This window comes from Diceros bicornis, chromosome 13 (assembly GCF_020826845.1).
Source record: "Diceros bicornis minor isolate mBicDic1 chromosome 13, mDicBic1.mat.cur, whole genome shotgun sequence".
In the NCBI taxonomy this organism is placed as follows: Eukaryota; Metazoa; Chordata; class Mammalia; order Perissodactyla; family Rhinocerotidae; genus Diceros; species Diceros bicornis.
Genome location: NC_080752.1, coordinates 33204900 through 33229891, shown reverse-complemented (window position 1 = coordinate 33229891; position 24992 = coordinate 33204900). Strand labels below are relative to the sequence as shown.

Genomic DNA, 24992 nt, shown 5'->3' with positions numbered 1-24992 from the left:
CAAGGCTGACCTCCCAGACCTGCAGGGTCCTCATTTCGGGTCTTATAGGGTGGGGCATCATTGCACTTGGGGGGCTCCGAGGGGCCTCCTGAGGGATGAGGGCATGGGTGATGGGGGACGGCCAGAGACCACAGCAGTCCACATCTGAGGCTGCACTGAAAACTGACCTCGGCACGGCCGTGGGGCTCTACGGGCATTTGAAAATGACGCCAAGCCTTGCCCTCAGTTCGGCCAGTAGAAAGAGATTAAACCAGTACTTCCCAGTCTACGGAGATCACAGACCAGTAAAATCCCTCCCAGTCTTTCGAGAAGACTGACATTGGGTTAACCCTTCTCTTCTACCAAGTAAGGGGATTAAAGCAAAGCAAAACTGAAACAAAAAGCATCCTCCCTCCGCTACGGCCATCCTCTCGCAGCAGAGAGGCCAGGGTCACAGTGAAAGGGGTGGGAGAGAATCTTGGAGGGGTGGATACACCCGGAAAATGAAAGGAATTTTGATTTCAGGGAGATTTAATACATTGTCCTTAGTTTTCTAATTTGCTGTGAACTGATGACGTGTTTGTTACCGACTGGCTGGGGTCTACACACGGCACTTATGAACTACCAGGCTCAACTACGTCCCCTTTGTCAGCCTCACGTATGAATGTGACCAAGAAAAAAAACCCAGAAACATAAGCTGTCACCACGCATTTCATTAAAAATCTGAAATTAAAATCTCAATAAATTAAGAAGGAACTAGTTGTTAGAAAAGGATTTTCCCATTACAAAAAGTCTTGGGCCTCAGTTTGCCCATGTGTGAAATAAGAGGTGGGACTACATTATCTCAGTTCCTTCTGGCCCTGGAATTCTCGGATTTCATGAGTTAGTCCCAGTGAGAGAGGCTGCCTGCGTCACACCACTATGCAGTTTTTAGGGAGCTCTTTGGAGAAAAGCAAGAATATCACAATTTATAGAGAAATGAGGTTTTGGGCCACTGGCCCACCTCCCGGCCCCTCTGGCTGAGCGGTGACCTTCAGCGTGGCGGAGAGCAGGTCATATTCGGCAGAACAGATGCCCTCCCCCATGCCGGGCTCAGTGCTCCCAAGTTCTGAGCATTTCCCTAGCATTCCTTCCGGAGTGAGATGGTTTACAGGAAATCTGTGTATCTGCAAAGAATTCCGCCTGGACGGTTATGCAGCAAACTGGTAACGGTATTTATCTTTGGGGTGTGGGGCTGGGTAAGGGGAGGGGGCTGTGCACCTCTGACTTTCTATACCTCTACACCAGGGTTCCTCCACCTCAGCACCATCGACGTGCTGGGCCCAATAATTCTTTGTTGTGGGGGTGTCCTGTGTGTTGCAGCATCTCTGGTCTCTACCCACTAGATGCCAGTAGCATCTTGATTCCAGTTGGGACAACCTAAAATGTCTCCAGACATTGCCAGATGTCCCTGTGGGGGCAAGAGGGGGGCAAGACGCCCCTGTCTGAGAATCACTGTTCAATACTATTGGTTTAAAAATTTTTAAAAGAAGCCTGTATAATAATTTATATTAAGATTATTAAGAGTATTCAACACCTCAGCAAGTGCTGTCAAGTCTTCTTGCCCTAAGATCTCAAACAAACCTACTTCCTGCCTCTTCCGTTGCTGTCCCCATTACCCGGACAACTGCCTCGGCCTCCTGTCCAGGCTCCCCGCTGCCTCCCCTGCCCAGCAAGTCCTCCCCACATTGCAGCCCGACTGGACCTCTACAAGTGTCCTCAGTCATGTCACTCCCCTGCCTGGCCTCCTACTACCCTGAGAATAAAATCCACACTCCCCACCTGTCCTCCAGGTGCTCTGCCATCTGGAGGCTGGCTCCCCTCTGCTGTCTTCCAGTCGTGGCCACTCACGGTGCGGTCCGTGGACCAGCAGCCCCGGCAGCCGTGGAGCTGCCTAGAAAGGCAGAATCTCGGGTAGACAGCACCAGGCATATGGAAGGCATTCTGCAAATATTTGTGGAATTAATAACAGCCACAAGTTTCGTGTCCTCACTCTGTGGCGGTCAATTTTCTTTACGGGGATTATGTTTATTCTTCATGAAACCTATGAGGTAAGACAGGTACTATCTGTGTTAATCCCCATCTTACAGATGAGGAAGTAGACGCCCATGACTCAAGGTCTCAGAGCTGGTCACAGGCAGAGGAGGGGTTCCACTGGGGCCGGGTGCGGGAGGGATCCGACCCCCATGAATACACCCCTTACCACTGCCCAGTCCTGCCCTCTTATTTGTAAATCAAACAGCATTTTATACGCACGAGGGGTGCCTGACGCTGAAAAGAATTTCCCAGGGAATACTTCTACAAAATAAAGAATTCCACAGTTGGGGAATCGTTATCCCTTCGTGTGCTTGTTGGGTAAATTACATCTTTGTATTCCGAATCTGTGTAAGCAAGGTCTGTCTAGCCATATGTTCCCGAAGACTGGTGCTGTAACGTTTCATTTTACCTCCAGACGTGAGTCCAGGAACAAGCCCAACCGGGGAGACGCGGGGGCCGCTCAGGCTAAGGAACAGTGGGCATGTCTGTGTCCTCTGTCCGACTGGCACACCTGCCCCGCTCACAGCCGCCAGGTAAGTAACCGTTCGTCTTTGGAGATCCAGTGCTTTCCTTCTACGGCCCTTCCTGTCGGCATGTCCCTCGTTGCTCGGGGCTGTCGCAGGTACCCCCACCATTGCAACTCCAGGACACTTCAGGGGGTACTCATGACCTTGTTCACCCTCCCCGAGAGTCAGGGCCAAGTGTCCCCAACGTCGCATCGCCAGGATAACCGCTACCATTTCTTGAGTATTTGTATGTGCTAAGCTGTGTGCCAGACTGCCTTCAGTACTTATCGCCCTCAATTTAAGCCTCTGGACAATCCTTTATATAGGGAACATGGGGTCTCAATTTTGCAAATGAAGAATATTAAGTTCAGAGAGGTGAAGTAATTTGCCCAAGGTCACACAGCCAGTTGGTGAGAGATCCAGAACTTGAACGGTTCAACTCAGAGTGGGCCTGGCCTACCGATGATCACGTCAGCTAATGCTTGTTGAGTCTGTACACGTGCCCGGCCTGTGCTGAGACCTTCACTGCTCGGTCTCACAACAGCCCCATGAGGTAGGTGCCACGACTGTGCCCATTTTACAGATGAGGAAACTGAGGCTCAGAGAGGCAGACAGACAAGAGCAGGGATTGGAATCCAGAAGTGACACGCTGCGCTGTGTGGCCGCTCTGCTTTCAGCCAAGTGTGGTCACACGTTTTTCATTTACACACCAGCTCTCACGGAGCCTCATGCGGGTGGCTGGGCGTCACGGTTTGACAGTTCGCCTTTTATTTTTGTTTTCAACCCAAAAGAAAGAGAGCGGCTTGAGAAACGCACACTGTGGTTCCCAAGATGCAGGCAAAAAAAAAATAAAACAGACACACAAACTCAACAAACAAAAGGATTCTCTGTCCGCCTCGAGCTTGGTCCTCTGAGCACCTGCTGCCACCCGACCCTCCCTGCGGAGCGCCCGGGGCGGTGGGAGGCCGGTGTTCAGACACGACAGTGACCGTCAGCCCCGAGTCTCTTCCGACAGAGTAAACGTGACGGCCAGGAGACACGGGCCTCGGCCAGGAACAAGGCTTTGAGTTTCCAGAATGAGAGAATCCGGGAGAGGGTTTAATCACAGACCTGCAGGGTCCCTGGACGTGGCCGCCCTGGGACTGTCCTGTCCCTTCCTCGAGGCGAGAAGGACGACCTCCCATCTGACCGCAGCCTGGACCCGCCCAGCTCAGTCATGAACCCAGAGAGGTGCAACCTCAAAGGGGACGCATACGACGGGCTCACCTGTGCTGGGGCCACCGTGCACCGCACACCTGCCAACTCGTGTCATCCACACAACAGCCTCTCAACCCCATTTACAGATGAGGAGACTGAAGCAGTTGAGCATCTTGTCCCAAGTCCCGCAGCTGGTAGAGCAGGATTTGAAGCCGCTTTTGGAACCAGTTCACACAGCCTTCCTGAAGAAGGGCGTGTCTCTCGTTCAACCAGTGATGGATTTTCACTCCAGGCCACGGGGTCTTCTGTACGGATCCCCATCCCACCAAGCCGATGGCAGTGTGGTGCCGCGAGAAGCTCAGGAGTTAGGCAGACCTGACTTTCAATTCCAGCTCTTCCATTTTCTAGCTGTGTGACTTCGGGCCAGAGACTTGACCTCTCTGAGCCTTAGTTTTCGATCCATAAAATGGGGATAGGAATAGTACCTAAGCCATAGGGTTATTATAAGGATTAAACTAGACAATAATAATAATAATGGCCAACATTGACTAAATACTTCCCATGCTCAAGGCACTGTGAAGAAAGTATTGCCATCTTCTTGATTTTACAGATGAGGAGCTCAGAGAGGTTAAGTCACTTGTACAAGACACACAGCTAATTGTGAAGATGCGGAGACTTGAGCCTAGGCTGACTCTGAGCCCAGGCTCCTAAGAACTGTACAATGCACCCTCTTACATAATTTCCCACGGACACAGAACAACCATCATAGTGTCTATTATAACACAATAGCTCCTCAACACACAGCCACGATCATTATCTGGAGGGCGGCCAGGGAGACAGAACGCAGAGAGGGCCCGTCTGCTTCTGCCTGATGCCCAACAGATGTCTGCAGCCCTGCGCGGCTGTCCTGCCCTCTGCTCCCAGCACGGCAGACCCTGTGATGCCCGGCACACAGCCAGGACCAGCCTGGTGACTGAGGATGCTCTGTCCATGGCTTGGAGCTGGTCTTGCTGATGATCAGGAGCCAGTCCCGGGGCCAGGCTCCCACCACAGTCAGGTTTATGCTTCAAAACAGACTAACAGTAATTATCCAACATCTTCAAAGACTCGACCGTCCTGGCCAGAAGAGACTTTAGCAGTTAGAGTCTGGGGGTGCCCCTCCAGGTTGGGGGTCAACGCTGTCTGTGGCACTTGTTGAACATGCAGGTGCCCCTGTGTCCCTCCCAAGACCTGCTGATTCTGAGTTGCCAGGGCTGGGGCGGAGGCATCTGCTCATTGACTTGTTTACTTAAAGTATAATTTTATATAGTAAAATGCACAGATCTTAGCATAAAATGTGATGAGTTTCGACAACCGTATACATCCCTGTAACCACCGCCCAGAGCAGGATATAAGACATGTCCATCACCCAGAAAGTTCCCTGTGTGCGTCTTCATCCAGTGAGCTCACACTCCCCACCCCAGGCAACCACGGGTCTGCTTTCTGTCACTGTAGGTTAATTTTGACTGTACTGGAGGTTTATGTAAAGGGACTCACGCAGTACGTGCTCTTACGTCCGCCTTCTCTTGTTCATCCGTGGTGTCGTCTGGATCAGCAGTTTCTTCCTTCCTTTATCTTGCTGAGCAGCAAGCCCTTGTGTGGACACACCACAGCTGTTTCTCTCTTCACCTGCAGATGGACACCTGGGCTGTTTCCCGTTTGGGCTGCCGTGCATAAGCTGCTGTGAACATGTGTATGGTCTTTGTCTGCACAGATGTGTGCCTGTCGTCATAAACACCCAGGAAGATTGCTGGGCCAGGTAGCAGCAGTGATCTGAAGCCTCTGTCTCAGTGCTGCAGCAGCCCGGCGGGGGCGGGATGCCCTGGTCTGCTCTCCTTGAAGCCCCCTCGCCAGGTGAGAGACCCTGGAGGTTACAGGACCTGCTCTGGATCACAGAGGGGTCAGTCTTCCTAACTGATGATCCCTGAGTCTCTCCACGTTTTGATCCACATTGAGCTGCGAAAGCTGAACCGATTCTGGGTGGTTTGTTCTGACAAATGATGTCAGCTGTTCAGACCACGGCTTAAGAGCCCATGGAGATAGTGAAGGAATATTCTGGTTACCAAGGCTCTGACTGAGTTTCCTGCCTCCTTCCCTGTGGTCTACAGAGGGAATGTGCTGATGAAAACGCATCATTCACAGCCCTTCCTCTAAACTCGACCGGGACCCCGCATGCCAATTTGACAAGGCAGTAAAGCAAGGTGGTTCGAGTCGGTGAGGATTAAAATCCAGGTCTGCCTGGGTGGCCTTAGGCAAGTCGCTTCACCCTTCTGAGCCTCGTTTTCCTCATCTGTAAAATGGGGACACTGGCAGTACTACTTCATGATCCTGGAGTTAGGATTAAACAATCTGGGGTGCATAAAAGGAGGTGGCAGTGGTCGGCTGAGCAGCAGATGGGGATCAGGAAGCAGAGGGAGCAGTAATTTGAGACCTGCTGTTACCCGAGGACCCCTGCACCCCCACCTTGCAGAGGGAGGGCAGCGTTTGCTAGATCTGCAGATTCTGCAGTCCCATGATGGACTCACAGAATCGGAATCTGGGGTGGGGCCCAGGACCTGCTGCCAGCACGCTCTCCGCGGGAGTCTGATACTCAGGAAAGCCGCAGAACCCTCATCCCCAGTGTGGAGCAAGGTGGAGCCTGGGGAGTCAGCTGGGCATGAGGACGCAGAGCCAGGCGGGTGGAAGGATCCAGTAGGGCAGGTGAGGCTTGGAAGAGCCACGGTGTGGAAGCAGGAAGAACCCGGGAGGACCAGGGACTGATTTATTCCTCTACCAAGACTGCCTCCCAGCTCTGCCCCAGGGATTGTGGTCACACGTGCCTCACGTGGCCTGTGGGTCAACTCAGCAGAGTCCTAACTCCTTTGCAGGGGAGGGCCAGGGTTAGAAGTTCTGGGTCCGGAGTTAGAAGGTCCTAGGTTCAGTTCCCAGCTGCACCACATCCTGGTTGGATGAACTTGAGCAAGTTATTTCAGATGAGCTGTAAAAAAGATGCAACAAAAAGCAGTGTTCCTCCAATGGAGTTGCCAGAAGAAAGTCATGCGCTCTGGTGGGTAGAGCATTCAACACCTGGCAAGCATCCTTCACACAAAGGTTATTACTGGTGCAGCCCTAGGACTTCATCTTGCTTCCGATGTAGGTTTGGAGATGCAGTTGGTGACTCTTGACAACTGAGAAATATTGCCTGACCCATGGGGCCCGGAAACAGAGGACATGGCTCGTGTGTCTGGTGGAACAGCCTCTTCCCCTCCAGCTGTGTTCTCCCCGCCTTAGATCTCAGCCTTAATCTACCTCCTCCAAGATGCTCCTAGTGTACCTGTTTGCTTGGCTCTGAACAGCTATACAGCAGGGTCTCCCGACAGCCAGGGCAGCCCAGCTCTGCAAGCTGAGTGACGGGGGAAGCAAGCGACTTCACTGCACAAGTCTCAGTTTCCTCATCTGTAAAGTGGGCATCGTGATAGAACCTACCTTAGTGCGCCGTTGTGGGGCTTACGTAAAACCAGCCAGATCAACAAGCTACCCAGTGCCTGGCCAACAGGAAGCACTCAACAGATGTTATCACAAACACTGTGGTCTAGTGTTATTTCCTGAAGAGCCTGTGTCACCCTCCCTCCTACCAGAGACTGTAAGCCCCATGAGGACAGGGCCCTTGTCCCACAAATCCACACCCAAACAGGCATCCGGGGCCTCAGGATGCTCTGTGGCTCCCCCGACCAGGGAGGCGGCTGATAACTGTTCTTCAGGATCCCCCTGGGGGCTGAGTCCCTGAGCAGTGAAGCGAGGTTCCTCTGGGATGTAGGGGTGTGCTGTGTCTCCAGGTGGCCGGGGGAGAGCAGGCTGCACTGTGGTGAGGTGGGATTCACAAGGCCCAGGCGGGATGAGAGGAACCAGGAGGACCCCGGGTTTGTCCTTTTGAGCCCTTGTTTCAGGAGAGAAGGCCAGGCCCTGCGGAGTGAGGGTCAGGTCAAGACAACAGTTTTAACAAAATCACGTGTGGGGCACAAGCACTGGGGAGGGGCTGGCATTCCCACCCACTTGAGACAGAGACCCAGGAGAGCGGGACCCAGGGGGACTCCGCCCAAGGTCCCCGACAGCAAGGGGCTGAGCCAGGATTCAAACCCTTGCCTCTAAGGCTCTAACACATGTTCTTACGTTTGCCTCCTACCAGGGTGCAAATCAGGCAGTCTGAAGCAAAAAAAACCCAAAAAAATCCAGAACAGAATAACCCTCTTACAGAAGCCCAGAGAGGGTCAGAGAGACCACCTCCATATCCGTCACCAGTCAACCACACTGACAGGCCCTGCCTCCAGTCTCCAAACAGCCGCCTCTGCAATTCAGCTGCTTCCCCAGAACCAGCCGTTTCTGTCAGTCTGAGTCCTCCTTGGTCATCTGACCGTCCACTTCACTCCAACATCTTCCACTCCCCGCCTCCAGCCCGCCCACTGCTCGCCCTCTCTCCTCCAGACTTCCTAATTACAGTGCAAGAGCTCACCATTCTCCGGGTGACCTGGGCTTGAAGTCTCAGTGACCTTGGACAATCTCTCCCCTCCTTACTCCACTCTCCAACAGAGACCCACTCCCAGGTCTCAAACTGGCAGCCCGAGGGCTGTATCTGGCCTGTGAAGTGTTATTTATTTTATATAATATAGAGTAGTTGCCAATATTAGAACATGGGTGATCTCATATATAAAACTTGAAAATCTGGTAACCCTGGCCCAAATTCTCACATGTAACAAGCAGCTGGTGCTGAGTTATAGCTGCGTCCTATGGAAGGGCCTGCCTTCCACTTTGCCACAACCCCCACCACTCCCTGCTGCCTCACGTCTGGCCAGACTCTCTCCTTAACATCCTCTGCTGCCTCCTTTTAGACATGTGCATTTACAACTCCTGTCCACTTCTATATTCAATCGGTCCCCAAACTTGTTTCTTTCTTTTCCGTGATTCTTTCCACCCCATCCATCCCCCTCCCATTTCTCAGGCCTGGTTGATTGCGATAATTACTATAACCTGCTTTTCTGAGGTGTTCTCAGCCCCTAAGCCCAGCCATGCCAACTCTCCAGCCACTGTGTCTATCAAAACCTCAAAGGAGTCCCCCATAGCCTAGAGGACAAGTGTAGCTCTGCTGGGAGGGTCTAGACCACCCCATTCAACCTTACGTCAGGGTTCCTTGAGCACTCACTTTGTGCAGGGCCCTGTCCCAGGCACCACCGATACCAGAGTGGACAAAAACGTGCTCTCTCCCAGGAGAGAGGTCAGTGCAACATCAGGGACACGTCCAAGGGAGGGACACGGTCCTGATGTCACGGCTCCGGTCACGCGGATCTGCCTCCATCCTCTGCACACCGTCCCGTCTCCCTGCCTGTCTCTCTCCTCCCCCAGCTACCCAGCTCACCTCCCTGCACATCCAGGCCTCACTCCCGCAACGTGCAGCCTCCCCCACGGCCAGCGAGAAGCCGCCCTCCTCTTCTCCGAGCCCTGTCAGTGCAGGTCACTGGTATATGAACCAACGGCCACTGGCCACTCAGACATGTCTGGAGGGTGTAATTTTCATTTTGACTTTCTATCTTTAACTAAATCTAAAATTAAGCAGGCAAGGCTTAATACCTGTGTTCTTATCGCGGCCTGTGGGCATTTTTACATTTCTCTGGGACTCCTCTAGCTCTGGTGTGGAACTGTACACATCCCAACGTCTGAGCAAATCTCTGCTGACTTCATTCATTCATTCAACAAACATTCACTGCGCAACTCTTGGGAGCCAGGCACGATTCACACAGGAGGGAGCAAGACAAAGGCCTGTTCTCATGAGGCTTCTCTTCTACTGAGAGAGACAAACAAGTGAACGGATGGGTTAACAAGAACTGTTCAGAAAAGAAAACAGAATAATGTAAGAGTAAAGGTGGCGGTGGTTCTTTACACAAGATGATCAAGGAAGGCCTCTGGGAGAGGGTGACATTTCAGCTGAGGCCAAGGCAGCAGCATGGCAGGATGAGAAGGTGGGGGGAGTCCCAGGCAGAGGTGACAGGGAGTGCCAAGGGCCTGAGGCAGAAACAACCTTGGAAGATGGGCAAGGGAGAGGAGCAGCAGGGAGCCAGCTGGGAGGTCACTGCCCTAGGCCAGGTCAAAGTTGACAGATGGAGATGAACTTGTGATGGATTTCACTGGAGAGGGAGAGACGACGGGGGACAGATGATTTTGGCCTGAGCAACTGAGAGGAAGGTAGAGAAGGAAGGTAGAGAGGAAGGTTGTGGACTGAACTGAAATTCACATGTTGAAGCCCTAACCCCCAATGTGAAGGTATTTGGAGATGGGGCTTTTGGGAGGTAATTAGGATTAGATGAGGTCATGAGGGTGGGGCCCTGGTCTGATGGGATTCGAGCCCTTATCAGAAGACACACTAGAGGGGCAGGCCCCTTGGCTTGGTGGTTAAGTGCACGCGCTCCGCTACTGGTGGCCTGGGTTCAGATCCCGGGCACGCACCGACACACCGCTTCTCCAGCCATGCTGAGGCCACGTCCTACATACAGCAACTAGAAGGATGTGCAACTATGACGTACAACTATCTACTGGGGCTTTGGGGGAAAAAAAAAAAACTGATCAGAACCCTTTAAAAAAAAAAAAAAAGACACACTAGAGAGCTCACTCTCTCTCTGTCTCCACACACATGCACTGCAGAAGGGCCACGTGAAGACACACCAAGAAGGCAGCCATCTGCAAGCCAGGAAGTGAGCCCTCATTAGACCCTGGCCTTGCTGGACCTTGATCTTAGACGTCCACCCTCCAGAACTGTGAGAAAATAAGCTTCTGTTGTTGAAGCCCCCCGGCCTACAGTATTTGTTATGGCAGCCTGAGCTGACTCACTCAGGCCCCTTACCAAGATAGGGAAATCTCAACAAATAATGAATGATCACAGGATGAAAACTCTCAGAGTTGAGACTGGTACTAAAGTGGTGAGATCATATCAGTGAAGGCCACAGAAGCGTGGCTAAGGTGCACATCTCACTTAGAGATGCCCCGTGCACGCTGGTCTCCGAGCCTTTGCCTCATGCCCACAGCTGTTCTCGAAAGGCCCCCCTCCCTGATTTCTGACCATGAAAATCATCCTTCCCTTGCCCTCCCTCCTTGAGGCTGAAATGCAAAACCCTCTGTTTTCCTCATTGCTACTTTTGCTTGCTTTGGGAACAACAGCTTCTTTAAAGGCACACTTCAAAGTCAACACTCCTTTCATCAGACAGCCTGGCCCGGGACGCACCGCTTGATCCCGTGGAGCAGGCATTAGGAAACCCTCCAGCTTGCTTTCTTGGAAGAGCAGTTTGTTCTGCCACACAGACCACAACCACTTCACCGCGTGTCAACATGACAGACGACGCAAAAGGAGAGACAGTTATGGAAATGTTCGAAGTTACAGAAAACTTCCAAGATTCCAGATTTAAGAGAGTTTTGAGACAAACAGGGCCGGAAGTTGGAATGGTCTTGATGGAATAATTTTTTTTTTTAAAGATGGAATTTGTGAAATTTGCCTAAAGAAGAAATAAGCAACTGATATTTATATGAAACAACGCCTGGAGTGTGAACTGAGACACAGGGAAGAAAGCCGAATTTTTATGATGTCAGGAAAACAATCTGTGTAAGAATATGGTCAGGGTGAGGCCCAGATTCCTAAGAAGAAAGAGAAGACTCTGGGCCCTGACACACCCCCAGACATGTCTATGCAAATTATTAACTGTATTAAGTAGCACAATATTTTACAGGCCAGAAGTTCGGTACACAGTGTCCTTCAGTCCCCACAATCATCCACGAGGAAGGGAGGCATTATGCCCATTTTACAGGTGAATAAACAGTGTCAGACCAGAAAGGGTAAGTCACTTACCCAAGATCACAAAGCTAGTAAGTACGGAAGCAGCATTCTAACCCACGTCTGCCTGGCCCCACAGCCCACTTTCTGTTCCATACGTCAGGAGTTCCAAATTTGGCTGGACATCTGAATCAAGTAGAAAGCATGTTAAAAATCCAGATTCCTGGGTCCCACTGCTGGAGTCAGACTCAGCAGGCCTGGGCTGGGGTCTGGGAATCTGTTTTTAGTAAGTTCCCTAAAGCGTTCTGATCCAGCTGATTGACGATCTGAGCCGAGGATTGCCGGGGTGGGCCACATGTGTGCCAGCCAGAGGGTCCTGCCGGGAGAGCTAGGGGACCCGCAGCTGAGCCCCCAAAACCCCCTGCGGGCTCAGGGAGGTAGCTCCCTGGCAAGGACCGATTGATCCGCTGTGGTCGTTTATGCTGTGTCAACTTGGTTAAGCCACTGCTTCTCCCAGAATCCCCCTCCCTGTCTGGGTCTAGGTTAGAATTGGCTACAAGAGGAATTGGTGGGAAATCTGGAGGTGGGAGTGGAGCAGTAGCCACTATACTCCTGAGGTCATCACAGGCAGACGCGGTGACGGACAGGAGCGCCGGGGTCCAGCAGGTTCGAGCCTGTCCTGCTGTCCTCCAACCTCTGTCCTCTCTTCCTCCTGACTGCCGGGCCTGCTCACCAAGGCGTCCCCAGGACCACCACCGGACACTTGGTTGGGCACCCACCAGGCAGCAGCTGCCCACAGACTTCTCCTCTGGCCTCCCTGTGGTCCCGCTCTGGTGGCTGGACCTCCTGGCTCCTCAGATGGAGGTGGTCTCTGATCCCTCAGACCCCCTTTCCACCTTCGCCTCTGCCCCCACCCCCATAATTGTGTCAGATCTAATTCTTACGGCAAATCCCTTAACCCACAGGTCACAGTGGCTCCGCTCCCCTGACTCACCGTGAATGAGATCATCGACCACTCTCTCCACAGACCTTCCAGCCTAAGGCAGTGGTTCTCCAAGTGTGGTCCTCTGACCACCAGCACTGGAATCACCAGGAGCTTGTCAGAAAGGCAGATTCTCAGGTCCCACCCCAGACCTACTGAATCAGGAATTCTGGAGGAGAGCCCAGCAATCTGTTTTAACAAGCCCTCCGGGAGCTTCTCACACGTGCGCAAGTTTTAAGAACCACTCACGTAGGCATTTAAAAAGCCTTCCTGTTTCTGTTTGGGATGACGAAAAAGTTCTGGATAAAGATAGTGGTGACGGTTACACAACATTATGAATGTGCTTAATGCCGCTGAATATCACACTTAAAATGGTTAAAATTTTTTTTTAACTTAATTAGCCAGAAGCCACACACAAAAGGTCATATATTGCATGACTTCATTTATACGAAATATCCAGAAAGCAGATTAGTAGTTGCCAGGGGGTGGGAGGGAAGGGGAGTGGGGAGTAACTGCTTACTGGGTATGGGATTTCTTCCTGGGGTGATGGAAAAGTCTTCGAACTAGACAGAGGTGGTATATGTACTACATTGTGAATGTACTAAAAATGCCCCTGAACTGTTCGCTTTTAAATGGTTAATTTTATGTTATGTGAATTTCTGAGGCTGGACATCACATCTGTGAGAATTAGCATCTATGGAGACATCATGCTAAGTCTTCATAAGCATAGTGTCATTTCATCCTCACCCCAGCCCTACGAGGGTGGCATTTTATTCTCCCCGTTCAGTAGATGTGGAACCCAGGTAGTCTGACTCTGGAACCCACACTTGTAACCAGTGTACCATTATGCCCAGAACACTGAGTTCTTTCTTCGTGCGGGAGACAGAAACCAGACATCGGCCAGAGCGCGTAAAAGCAGTATCCTGGTCACTCAGCTTTGCTCTGCCCTGAAGCGCAGGGAGGTGAGGAATAGGGGGGTAGAGACCGGCTTATGACAGGTCCACAACCCCTTCTGAGATAAAGGCCCACGGGCTACCAGAAATGGTTAGTTTGGATTTGGAGTGGGCTTATCAGAATGGAAAGATTTTTAAAAAATAATTACGATATAACAGCACCTAAAAATTTATTGAGCATCTACGATGTGCTAAGTATTTTATACACTTAGCTCATTTAATCTTCACAAAATCCTAAAACTATTCTCCCCATTTGGAGAAATTAAGCAATTGCCCAAGTCACTGAGGTCATTAGGGCCAGCACTTGGTCTTAAATCTGTCACTTTAATGCAAAGTAATACAGTACATGTTTCTCCATAGGAAATTTAGAAATTTAGAAATGGTAAATATTCAAATTTTTAAATTCTTTGGATATTTTTTAAAATTAAAAAATGGGCCAGCTTTGTAATCTTCCTTTTCACATTAATAGATTAGAACCATCTTTCTACATCTTTCAAAGTCTTCTCCATCACCCCCTTTTTAATGATCATGTAATATTCCCCTGTATGGATGTACCACAGTCCATTTTCCAGGCCTTTATGTTGGACACTTGGGTTGTTTCCACAAGAGAAGACATTTCAACTGGGGAAAAATGTTTTAATCAGGGTGTGAAAATAAGCAAAACCTCCTCCCTATGACAAGCAGCAAGAGGGGGCAATCAGGACAATTTGGAGGGGTGATATTTGTGGCAGAAAGACTCAAGCGCCACATAGCTGATGTGCATTTATTTCAGGTGCAAGCTTTGGGGGGAAAAGGCTTTCATTTGTACGTGCTGAAGACAACGGAAAACGTCTATCAGATTTACCCGTCTCACCCCTTAGAAAGAAGAGCTTGATTCCCCGGCAACAAGGAGCAAATGTTCTCCAGATTCCCAAGTTATCTCCCCACTTCCCTGTTCTGAGGCTGCATACCAGGGAAACCTAGTTGAAAGGCAGCACTCTCATTTCTCACCATAGTGTAGTGGTTAGAATACAGCCCCTGGAACCAGACTGCCGGGGTTCAAATCCCAGCTCCACCACCTACTAGCTGTGGATGGTGTCACTGGCTCACCGAGCCCTTGGAAACCAAGTGCGGAAGACGAAAGAAGCCTGGGTCCCTGAAGGACTATGTGGAGCAAAGACCCTTCCTTCCCCACCCAACATGTTAAGTTATGACCTAAGTATCTTAAGCCATTGAGACGTGGGGTTGTTTGCACAGTTGCTAGCATACTCCTGTCTCAGTTTCCCCACGTCATAGAACTGTTACGAGGATCAATGAGTTATGAGTTAATATACGCAAAGTGCTTAGAATACTGCCTGGCCCACTTGGTATGTACATTCAAACGTATACTGGAAATACCTTGTAAGGACAGATCCTCTCTCCATCCTGCCAGCCCGGGATCTGCCTCCTCCAGGGCCACCACAAAACAAGGGTGACAGGAAGGCCTGGTTGTTTCCCCTCAGCAACTCCATCAAGGATATTGACCCCATAAAGGATATTTCCCCAAACGTCTGTGACTTTCATCACCAACCAGATATGGCTCTGCCTCCCAGGAATTTCCCTAAACTCTTTTTGAATATTTTTCAGCCTGAAATCCCCTTGTAGGAAGCAAGTTTGTCTGCTCGTCCCTGTGAGAAGTTCCCAGTAACTGGGCAACTTCATCCCAGGCAAGATCATACACGTATTCTGAAGCTGCCGACACAATTCCCCATATGCGATGAGTCAGTGGAAACACGCAGGGCTGAAAACCTCCATGAACTTCATCTCGGTTGGCTCAGCCAGCCCGAGTTCCCCTTGGCCTGACACAAAACTGGTCCATCAGTCGCTTCATCAGCTCCCAACCACAAAGCGAAGCAGCAATGATCCATAAATGCGGAACTTGTACCCGCCAGCTAATTACACGTTTATCTACCATTTGGTCTGTAAGAGATTGCTTCTCTCTTTGACGAGCCAGGGTTCTTCCTTTTTTTTTTTTTGGTGCACAGACCGCTTTGAGAATCTGGTGAAAGCTACTCACCCTTCAGAGAAAAATGCAGAGATGGAAGGTCTGGCATAAAATTTCAGGTGGTTAGTGGGACTAAAGGCAATCTGAGGACACTGATATGAGATATTACAAGTTTAAAATTACCCAACAATTTCAAAATGACCCTGACAACTGTAATACTCTATTGCTTTGATTACCAGGAGAACATCTAAAAGCAGCATTTAAAAGCATCTATATACGCACAGAAAATTTCCAGAAGCACGTACAAGAATCGTGAACCATGGCTATCTCTGGGAAAAGAGACCAGGGGTCTGGGATGAGGGGAAGAGGTACAGTTTTTTATTGGATATTCTTTTACATTGTTTGATTTTTTTTCACCATGTTAACTTTATAATTAACAAAAAGAGTTCATAAAATGTTATTTAAATTAAGAATGATACACAACCCATCGTTACCTTCATTCCTGTGACATGGGGAAGGGGGAGGTCACCAAGGGGGAAAAGGCCAACGTACCACCTAGCAGAGTTGAACCCACATTAGCTGGGAAATGGCAAGACATCACCCAAGGAGGGATGACAAGTCGTTTCTCCTGGATGTTCAACGCGGGTCGTGAAAGTTCCACGTTGGAGGGGAGAGTGTTCTGAACATTCCATTAGGTCCCTACACAGCTGGTGTTGCGGGTAGGAACTGACCAAAACTTTCTATGGAAGTTCAGGGGGTGTGCACTCAAGACCCTGAGTGAGGCTGGAGGTCACAAAGATGTGAAAATGCGGGAACGATGCTGGGGTGGGGAGGGAAGAGGACACACAGCAGAGCTAACCAGGCCCCCCCACACCCCCCCCAACTTCAAAGACAGTAGCTGTGCCTTTATCAGGTCGAATCGCGTGGAAATGCCTTGTCCGTGGGTCCTCTGTAAAGAGGGGCAGGGCCTGTTATTTCCTAGGCTGTGGTGAGGACTGCATGAGGCCATGGGTGTAAGGCTCCTGGCTGCATGCACAGCACACAGTAGGTGCTCAACAAGAGTCCATTCCCTTCTGCCCTCCCCTCCCTGGATCATCAGCCTGAAACTCACTAAGCTGGCCACTTCATATAAGGACAAACCTACACTCACCATACAAACCCAGCCCTCCCACTCCAGGTATTCGCCCAGGAGAAATGAAAAACTTACGTTCAGCCTAAAACCTGCAGAAAAGCAGAAGGCATAGAAAGAGAAAAGCCATCCAGGTTCATGGCTATGGGCAGGGGGTGGATGGAGGTGGAGGTGGGAAGTGGTTCCTGGTTCCTTCTGACCTGCGCATTGGGTGTGGGAAGGGGTTGGGGCAGCAGGAATGGGTCTGGAAAGGTAAACTGAGTCTGAACTCTACGGAGTCCATTCTTTAGAGCTTTGAAAGCTAAGGAGATTAACCTAGACTTCATCCTGCAAGCAGTGAGGAAGCGGCAAAGATTTTAGTTCAGGCGTGATATCCTTAATGGTTTGTCATTTTGCTTGCTTGTTTCCTAATTTACTGACTCCTTCCCGCTGCCCATGGTGGAAGCTCCATGACAGCAGGTACCATGTCTCTATTATGCACGGTTCCCCCATAACCCAGAACACCTGTCCTGACGAGAGAACTCAATGAATACTGGTTGAATGAATGAGTCTCGCTTCCAAAATGACTTCTAAGAAGAAATTATATAAACCATTTTTCCCACCTCTGCCCTTCACCTCTAGTATCAGCACACGTGAATTAAGCTCTTTTATACCTCTGGGCCTTTGCACAGGCTGTTGCCTCTGCCAGGTGTACCCTCTTCTGTTGCTGACCTTCTGCCCCCCTTCAGATTTCAGCTTAGACTTCACTCTTTCTGAAAACCCTTCCTTGACTCTCCAAGTTGGGTTAATTAACCCTCCTCCTTCATGCACCTGGGCCTCCTCATCACTCCTATGCTGTATTGTAATGGGCGCCCACACAGCCATTTCCGCCAGGACATTGGGGCCCCACCTCGGGGGTGGGAGCTGGCCCTCTCTAGTTCACCACCGGCTCAGTGACTGCCACGCAGTACACACCATCAGTACATCTGTTTAAAGTGACAGCCTGAGGTGAGCCACAGATGACTTCCCCCGAGATAGCAGAATTTGCATCTGTCACTGTTGGAAAACAACAATTACCCAAAGGCAACTCCAACACGTAATTGCTACCCTCCGGACTGCTGTTAATGAAGATGGATTATTTGGGGTTTGAAAGTATGTGTGCGTTTTTTTTTTTTAATCACATCCTTCCTCACCAAGTATCAACAAACCATGCCCACACCCTCACCAACACAAGCCCGTCCAGCAGGTGTGGGGAAAATGCAGAACAAGGGTAAGTAAATTCTCTCTCTCTCAGACCAGATGTTAAGAGGAAAGACTGGCCAAGACATAAAATTCACCAAGAATTAGAGCCGCGTGGGTCTATGTCTTGAAGAAATAGCAGAACCTTCTGGAGACATCCAGAACACTGTACATCATCTGAGATCACAGCGCTGAGTTCTCGTCCTGGATCTGCCAGGATTTGCTGGGTGACCTTGAGGACATCGCCTCTGGGACGCTTCCATTAGTGGAGCTCTGGGGGCATTAAAAAACAGGAGAAATACCAAAACAGGCTTCACAACTCTGGGACGTGTTTTAAATGCTGGCATTGAACAAGTGAATGGTGTGCACCGTGGCAATACAAGCTGAGCCGTTGGCACGACAGTTACAGGCTTGACGATAAACACTAATTCCTGGTGCACAGAACAGTGTAGCCTGTAGGGGACTGAGGCTGCACCGGGAACGTGCATTTGGGGCAGATAGCTCTGTCTGATACTGACTTCAGTGCCTGATTTGGAGAAGTGTCAAAGGTCTACACCGGGATACTCTCGTCCCTCTGAAACTCCAGAGCCCACCGGCCTCGCACAGGCCCCAGCCTCTCTGTTTTCCAGGTTCGTCTTCTAAGAATTGAGGTGGCTAGACCAGCAGCAGTTTCCAACTTGCTATTTTACTTTTAAAGTCGCAGAATTTTTTAAAAAGGACCTTTCGCACCCCTGACATCTGGAACATTTGTAGGCAGTTTCCTTCCAGCTGGCCCTGCCTCCCACCACTGAGCCCCATCCCTGCAAACCTCTGAGTTGCTCCTGGGACCCGTCCAAGGAATCCCAAGTTTCCCAGATCACAGTGTAAAAAGCAGTGGACCAGAGCAGTGCTGCCCGAGGTTACCATGCTGCTGGGAATATATTTATCTGGTGACTCAGTGCATACACACATACAGATAACCAAGAGGAAAGTTTTACTAAAGAATACTTCTCGCGACAGGACATGCAAGTCTACTTTCCTCTATTTCACTCTAAAAATGCCAGTGGAAAACCACTTAACTGATTTAAAAACCCACTAATAAGTCACTGCCCAGAGTCTATAAACATTAACCTAGGGAACCTCCAAGGTCGCTTCTAGTATTGACAATTTCTGGGGCTTTAACAAAGCTGGGATCCTGTTAGAGGATGAGAGCTGCCAGGAGATCCTGTCCCCAATGTGGGGGGACCCACCTCATCACCTGAGTAGGTAAATTCTCTGCACATCTTTGCCACTGAAACACCTGCTCTCCCAGGGCTTGGAGATGAGCAAGCCAAATACTGATTTTGCTAGGGACCTGCACTTGCCATCCCAGTGCCTAATCCTGGGGAGATTTGGGGCAAGAGGTGGCGAGGGTGGGGTGGGAGCACTTGGCTGGGTTAAAACCAGCACAGCAAAAAATCAGAAGAAACAAAGCTTTCTCCCTCCCTCTGTATAATCTTTGCGTCACACCCATCCTATCCAGATGGTTGACCTCCTCCACTTCTAAGAGGCTCATTGAGAATCGGTTTTTGCTTTAGATTTTGTAAACAGAGCCTTTTCCCAAACACCCATGGTGATGCAGAGAAATGGCCCCTTAAGTCCCACTGTGGTGAATAATTTGCCTAGCGTTACAGGATTCTGGCCCCGGGAGCGTTCTGAAGGAGCCAACACAGAAAGCTGGCCTCCTGAGTACCTTCCAGTCATCAGATGGTAGAAGCACATGAGACCGGTGGCTTAGAACCAGTGTCAAAAAACTGTCACACAGGGAAAATACACGTTATGATGATGAATGGAAAAGCCAGGATATGAATTAGCAGAGCAAGCAAGCAAACAAACAAAAAACCTGAAAAAAACATCATGATATTAACGGCGGTTGCCAGCATATCATGATGTTTTCCTTCTACGTTTTCTACAAAGAACGTGGATTTCTTTTGCAATCCGGGGAAGAAAACAACTTTAAAAGCCTGTCCCTCCACAGGGACATTATAAAATATGGTTAAGGGAGCAGCAAATCAGTTTAATCACCAGCTTACTCCCTGGAGTTAATGCCAGTCTGAGCAGACAGGAACTAAAAATGTCAAGAGACATACTCCTTGAGCTGTACCTCTCATCTTCCAGGGGCCTCAGCATTTACTCCTTCTGGACATGTCACTGTGGATGCCTCCAAAATGCCTGGCAGGGTGGAGTGCAGGGAGAAAGGGGCTCCTGGAGGGGGCGAGTGCTCTGGGTTTTTTTTTTCTTCCCCAAGAACCATCCTCAAAATCATTCCAGATAGAATGTGGGAAACTTGGGTTCTAGTCCTGGCTCTGATCTCAGGCAGGCCCCTTCCCTTCCCTGGGCCTCAGTTTCCCCATTTGTATAATAAGCAGATCAGACTTTCTCAGGATGAAGGTCCCTTCTGGCTCTAATATTCTAAGAGCTAAAGGGACCAACATTCAGGTTTAAAGGCTGTGAAGTCTGATAAATCTAGGGCAAGGGAGAATAGGAGACTTTCAGCTGCTCAGCTCAAGTAAAGAGCACTGGCTCAAAGGCGAGGGCCAACCCAGGGGTCTGGAGATGTGGGTTAGGGCTCAGGGGAGGGCGGAGTCGAGAACCAGCCTGAGGCCTCAGTGAGAGGGAGAGCTCAGCAGGGACCCTCAGAGAGACACCTCTGGCTGTGTCTTGGGCTGTCTGGGAGAGCAGCGCAGTCTGGCATGAAGCAGGGAAAACCAAATAAGTGACCTGTTTTTTGGGGGGAGCCAGAGTCCCCAGGAGGGGCAGGCGGGGCACCAAGGGCTCAATCCAGGAGAAGGGAGAGGAAAAACATTGCCAGGCTAAGCTGCGCCAGCCATCCCAGCTGGGGAGGAGCAAGATCCTACGAAGCAGCCGGCAAGACTGAGAGGTTGAGAAACCACCTCACCTGGACTACACTGGGGCCTAAAACAAGTGTCTGACCTGAACGTGGCCAGGCCTCCTGGGATAATGCAGAGGACCCTAGAGGGGTCAGCAGGGCTGCGTTCCGCTCCTGGTTCTGCTGCCGATTTGCTGTGTGCTCTTGGGCAAGTCCCTTACCCTCTCTGAGTTGCATTTGTCAAATGAGAGTGGTGCCCTCCACCCAAGACATTCTAGGGTCCTCCTGTGGCAGGTGAAAGGCCATGGGTGGAGACTACGGAGAAGGATACTCTTATGGCCGTCAACTACAAGAAGGGCTCCTCCAAGCTTCAGAGCAGACACAACAAAAGTGAAAGCAAAAGAGGCAGCCAGAAGGAGACCCTTCACCTCGTTCCCAGTCAGAAGGTGTCTGAGCTTCTGGAATTTTCTTGGCACTTAGGGAGAAAACTCTTCTCAGTTGCTGGAATTCCACCTTAATTCTGGGAGCTGGGGGAAGAGAAGCCCAGAGCCAAAGCTCCTCACACTCCAGTCTCTTCCAGAGAATTCTGAGGACTGCCAGCCCCGCCGAGGGAGGGGAAAACATTGACCAGAACCAGGCCCCAGCGAAACAGGAGCCCGAGAAGCAGCAGGCTGCCAGGTGCAGACATCAACAGGAGACGGGCTGCTGGCTCTGCCTCCAGCCGTTCCTCACATAGAGAACTCCGGGGCCTCGTGACTTGTGGAGCCGGAGGGCCGGAGAGCCACAGCTGGAGGGGCCTGGCCCCCCCCGAGGTCCTGGGCACCGCCACCTCTCCCTGGTGGAAGACAGGCCGGCAGTCTGGCCTCACATCGAATCCACGAACCTCACCCTTGACCAGTGGTCACATGTTGAGACCACAGGTTACTCTCTGCCTTGTGTGGGGCTCCAATCCCACCCCCCTTTTCATTCCCACTGCCCCCAACCCGCAGGCCAACCTTCTCTCTCCTCGCAGCCTTCTCCAAACTCCAGCCCAACTTCCAAGGTATCAAAGGATCAAATGACTGCCCTGCGTAAAGAACTTGAATGGAATTCGTGTCTCTTTCTAGTTCCGTGACCTATCTGAGCTCCCAGAACAGTGCCTGGCCCTCAGTCCACATCTGTCCACACCATAAAGTTCCACTTGCAATGGCCCAGCCCCCGCCTTTCCAGTCCAGCTCATTCCAGCCCTCCACTCCCTTTTCTCACCACCCACCACTCCCTGAGCACCTCCCCCATCCCCCGAGGGACTCTAAGTCACTGTTTAATATTCCAACACTCTTCTCTTAGCAGGACCTCCTGGCAGGCCTCAGCCTGAGCTATTTTCCTTCTTCTGTTCTCCCCTAAGCCCTCTAACATAACTTACTACAGAATACTTGCTAAGTGCTAGACATGGAGGCCCTACCTCACCCTAGGAGGTTATCATTCCCATTGTACAGATGAAGAAACTGAGGTTCAGAGAGGCGAAGTGTCTGCCCACAGTGGGTCACACAGCCAGCGAGTGGCAGGCCTGACTACATGGCCAACTCTCTGTGACACTTGTCATTTACTACCTCTGACTCCCTCACCAGGCTTCGAGCCCCCTTAGGCCCCTTGGCCCTGCATCCCTGGGGCAGACCCTAATCAGGGAACCACTGGTAGCTGAGGACATCGTCGGAGGAGGAATAGATGACCACCAGCCTCCTGCCCTCCTCTCTCTTCTGCCTTTTCTCCCAGTCTGGGGAGGGAGCGATTTGGAGGGAAAGGGGCTCCCTCACAATCCCGTTTGGCCCTATCAACTTAGGTCGAGATCTTTACGTGACAAATCTCCCAAGTGTGAAAGCCGTTCACACGTCCGAGAGCTGACCTTTCACAAGAGAAGCTATCCCTGAGGAGACCCACTCAACACGAAAGCCAGAAGCCAGCTCTCGGGAGCAATCCCCCTCCGGCCGCCCACCTTGACCTGCTCCGGCCCGGTCCAGCCAGGCCCCGCCCACCCGGCTCCCGCAGAGCCTCGGTTCCCAGGCCCCGGACCACCACCCGCGCTGCTCGGAAGGACCCGGCGGGGGGCCGCACAGGCTCCTCGGAGCGCGGCACCGGTGCCCCGCGGCCGCTACGCGCCAGGGAGGGCCCGGGCGGGGCTGGGGACACCGTACGGACGTCCCTCGCCCCTTGGTTAGGAAAGATTTCTTCCTGAAAGTGGCCAACCCTCTCAACCAGACTTGGCGCTCCCGGGCCCCACGCCTCCCGCCAGGGCGCAGACCAGAGATCCGATGCGGATTCTGAGTTCTCGCTCTGCGCTGGGCACGGGTGCCCCACCTCGGCCCCGGAGGTTAGCGCTCCCATTTTACAGCGACGGAATTCAGTTTCACCCCACTTTGATCACGCCCAATTCTTCACTCTTGTTTCTAGTGCGTAAAACACACACACACACGAATCTAAATCCCTAAAAAGCCTCGATCACCAGAAAGGAGGGGCTGGGCCGGGGGGCTCATGCGGGCAGCGCCAGGGTGGTTTCCGGGGACCTACTGGGAAGTTCTGCTCTAAGCACGGGTGAAGGTGCCTCTTTGGCCGAGGGTTCGAAGCACCTGTCCTCGCCGACAGGGGGCCCCGGAGGCCGGCTGCCTTCCCGCAGCCGAGGCCAGCTGGCCCCAGCGTGACACCCGAGAGACGGCGGTGTCCCGCACTGGCGGGGCGCGGCTCCAGAGGGTGCGGGTACCGAGTCCTCCCGGCGGCCGACCCCAGGCGCGAAGCTTCAGACGGACAGACAGACAGACCGGACAGCCCTCGACTCCCCTCCAACAAGTCACTCCGCCGGGCGCGCCGGGGCGGAAGGCGCGGCGGCGCAGACTCACCCGGGCAGCAGCGGGGCCGGCTAGGTCCCGGTCGGGCAGCCGGGGGCAGGGGGCTCCGCGACCCCGGCCTCCCCGGGCTGCCTCCTCCGGGGTTGGTGCGATCCCGGGGCTGGGGGCTCGAGGGAATCTCGGTCGAGGGAGGCGGTGGCGGAGAGGGCACGCCGCCCGCTCGGGGACCGGGATGCGGACGCAGGAAGCGCGGCCTCGGAGCGCCGGCGTGCGGGAGGGAGGGACGGTGCGAGGCAGAGGGCGGCGCCGGCCGGGAGCGGCCTCCAGCCGGGAGAGGCGCCGCCCACCGGTAGACCCTCCCTCCCCGCCCTCCGCGCCACCCCGAGGCCCCGGGGCGCGCGACCCGAGCTGCGGAGGGCGGGCACCCACTCCCTCGCGCCGGCTGGGGGAGTGCGGGGCGGGGCGCTGGGCCCCACTCCTCCTCCTGCCCCCATCACACAGGGTTGGCTAAGCCGGGGTCGGGGGAGAGATCAGAGCCCGGACCTCCTCCCTTCAAGGGCCGCGGAATTGGGTGCGTGGGGGTGGGCGCTGGGGGGAGGTGTCTCGGCCCGGATTCCCGGGTATTTTTGGAATAACCAGAGCTGGGAGACCCCCTCCCTCCCAGACCAGGCGCCAGTGCAGAGGCACAGCACCGCGGACCCGCGCGCCGCGCCTTGACCTGGCCGAGCACTCACCTGGCCGCCGATGCGCCCAGCTATTTCCTCCTTCCTGGGAAGGCCGCCGGCTCCCTCTCCACCCTCGGGCGGGTTCGGGGCGTTGGGGCCCGCCTGCACCGCCCAGGGCTGGTGCCCTGCGAGGTGACTGATGGGCGGAGGTAGGAAAGGAGGAAGCGAGTTTTTACAAAGCAAGTCTTCTCCTGCCCTCGGCCCGGCTCCCCACGCCCTCCTGGGTCCCCTGGGCGCCCTCTGGGTCGCACGCCTGGGCCTCGGCCGGGGTGGAGCCCATTCCGGGGGCCCGCGCCCCGGCACGGGATGGGGGCCCGGAAGCCTCCGCTGCTGGGGGCCCATTCCCAGCTTTGCAAATGACTTTCCCAACTTAGCACCGGTGGTTGTCCTGCCGACCAGGTGGCAAGCCGGTGGCCCAACCCCTGCTCAGAGCCCCAAGCTGCTGCCAGAGGCCTGGCTCTGCAGAGGGTGAACCCCAGCTCGGCGAGGGCGTCTCTCACCTGCGGCCCTGCCCCAGCCTGGAAGCGTGCAGGTCAGGCGCCGGAACTAGGGTGTGCTGGTCTCAGCTAGACCACGTAAAACCTGGATTCCAAACACAGAGGGAGGAGGTAGCCTGCTTCCTGTCTCAACCTTAGATTGTTCTGAATTCCAAGAGATGTCAGGCCGGGGTTCTCTCCTCCGATGAGTGTCCAGACCTTTGAAGTTCAAACCCTGAGAAAAGCTGATAGGCAGCTGTCCGGCCGTCAGAGGATCTAGCTGAGGACAGAAG

General features: G+C 52.6%; 1 protein-coding gene across 1 annotated transcript in view; it reads right to left on the bottom strand.

Annotated features, from left to right (window-relative positions):
• The window catches only part of TMEM51 (transmembrane protein 51), a 49234-nt gene extending 24949 nt beyond the window's left edge, over positions 1-24285 (bottom strand). The window contains 1 exon segment of the mRNA XM_058552954.1: positions 24233-24285. The gene's annotated coding sequence lies outside the window, so the exon portion shown is untranslated.
• Between the last annotated feature and the right edge of the window lie 707 nt (positions 24286-24992).